Raw genomic sequence first — 2306 nt, forward strand, 5'->3', positions numbered from 1 at the left:
AGAATGGTACTATGAATACCAGTAGAAAGGTGGTTGGAGATCCACAAGATTCCCTGGATCCATTAGGAGTTGCGATACAGAACTGAGAAAGAATGAAAAGCCAATGTTTAGCAAGTGAGGAAATTGGAAAAGGCCCTTCTGGTGTTCAGCTTGGGAGCTGTGGAGAGATCTGGGCAAGAACTGAGCAGAAGATCCTGGAGGAGAAAACCATCCTTTCAGAAATTGATCCCTGGAACTTCAGGAGCTTCCAATACAAAGAGGATGAAGGTCCCCGAGGGCTTTGCAGCCGACTCTATTACTTTTGTAGTAGATGGTTGAGACCAGAAAAGCACACAAAAGCGCAGATGCTGGACCTGGTTGTTCTGGAGCAGTTCCTGGCCCTTCTGCCCCTGCAGATGGAGAGCTGGGTACGGGAGTGTGGAGCAGAGACCAGCTCCCAGGCGGTGGCCCTGGTGGAAGGTTTCCTCCTGAGCCAGGCGGAGGAGAAGAAGAAGAAGACTGACTGGCAGGTGAGAGACCTTCATTTGGGAACTCTGAAGTGGTTAGATATAATAAACAGTGTGTTTGAATTCTTAACCCTTTTGTCAACTCTGCAACAAATTGAAAAGAAGCCATTTTCACTTTGTTTTCGATTGCCACATATTTAGAAAGGTAAGGGAGGTGGGAGTGTAGTTTGAGGTTAGCCAAAACAATTCTTAGGTCTGGGAACCAAAGTCACGGGGAAGAGAGCCCGTGTTTTGCAATAATTGGTGAATTTGATTTATGGCAACTAATTAGGGTGGGGATAGTAACTTTGCAACTTAGTAACCGGGGGAGGGGAATTTAGCCTTGGGTTCACCTTTGTTCATACCGATATGTTTGTAGTCAAATAAAAAATGTTCTTTAAGAAAAATTTCTCTGCCTTAAAGTTCTTTTCATTGGTCTCATCTATCAGAACCATGACACCTTGCCTACCAGGGACTTTGGCATTTATCATATGTGGAGATACTCTGATAATTCTTATAGGACATTGTTCTGTTATTTGTGATAGTTGTTCCTTTCCTGCTTTCCAACCTCACTGATGGATTTCTGGGGCTTTGGAGTGGTGTTCACAGAAGAATCCACTTCTTGGTATGTATTGTCCATTCATTCTTCTTCTTGTTTCCTGTCTACTTTTTCAAGTCCTTCATGAGGGAGATCAGAGATCCTGGGAGGAGGCATCCATCAAATTCACCTCCAGAAATGTTTTTCAGGAGGATCTCTCAGAATGATCCAAATCAAGACACGACCAGAGGTAATACAAAGCTCTCCCATTCCCCAGAGTGATCTCAACTATCTCATCTTCTGTACGTCTTCTCTTCTATAAAACACCACGTCCTACATTATTAACTATGCAGCTTAAAATTCTCTCTCCCTCACAGGGAAGAATAGAAGGAAGCTGGCCCTCCCTGATGGCGGAGCTGAAACAGTGGTTGAAACTCCAATTCAAGTAAGAAGAGGAAATTTATTTATTAGAGTTGTATTCTCCTTTTCCTTCAGAAAGTCAAGCTGGTATACATAGTAGGGCCTCTTTCCATTTCCCCCTCTTGTTTGGGTTGGCTTATTTTTCTGTTCCTAAGCAAGATGAAAAGTTCAAGTGAAATTCTTATTAGGAGAATCTTTTTTAAGACCAGTATTTTAAATAAGTGCTAATTGTTGCCAATTATTATAATAATTTTAATTATGCCAATTACTGCTCAGTTTTCAAATAATCCTTCATGATGCCCATTCTTTTTCTAATTCTTTGAACTGGATTTGTGCAAGGATGTTCAAAAATAACTACCGACACTGGCAATTACCATTCTTTTAAAAGCTTTGTTTACAATCAAGGATAAGAAAACTAAGTGGATCAGATTAAATGATAAGTTTATTAAAATCCAATGCGAGTTAATAAAAAATTGACAAAGTAAAACTTGTTCTGAAAGAGCACATAATCAAGGCACTTTTGGCTTGCAAATTAAATTCTAATACCTTGATTTGTGCCTGAATTTGGACGCCAAATAATCCAGCTTTCCAAAAGCTAAAAAATGTCCTTCTCAGGAAATTTCTTCCTCTTATCTTCTGTTCAGCTGATTGTCTCAGACTACAAGCAGCTTCCTTGCAATTTGAGAAGCAGAAGCAAATTCCTGGCTGAGCATTCCCAGCACTTTCATGAAGGTGTTGAAGATAGACAGGACTGCTGCTTTTTGATATACAATGAGCCATTTACTAAATGCTGCAAAATAATCCACACCCATAGAGTTTCCCACATTTCCATCTGCAAAAATATGTGGGATTTCCATAGCCAA

General features: G+C 40.5%; 1 protein-coding gene and 1 long non-coding RNA gene across 2 annotated transcripts in view; both read left to right on the top strand.

Moving 5' to 3' along the window:
* The window catches only part of LOC107295809, an 80468-nt gene that overhangs the window by 12585 nt on the left and 65577 nt on the right, over positions 1-2306 (top strand).
* On the top strand, positions 423-1470 carry LOC107295811. Its single transcript, XR_001549072.1, has 3 exons — positions 423-509; positions 1162-1273; positions 1401-1470. It is a non-coding gene; the product is annotated as an uncharacterized LOC107295811 (long non-coding RNA).

This window comes from Protobothrops mucrosquamatus, unplaced genomic scaffold (genome assembly GCF_001527695.2).
Source record: "Protobothrops mucrosquamatus isolate PMUCROS unplaced genomic scaffold, P.Mucros_1.0 scaffold2506, whole genome shotgun sequence".
NCBI classification, from domain to species: domain Eukaryota; kingdom Metazoa; phylum Chordata; class Lepidosauria; order Squamata; family Viperidae; genus Protobothrops; species Protobothrops mucrosquamatus.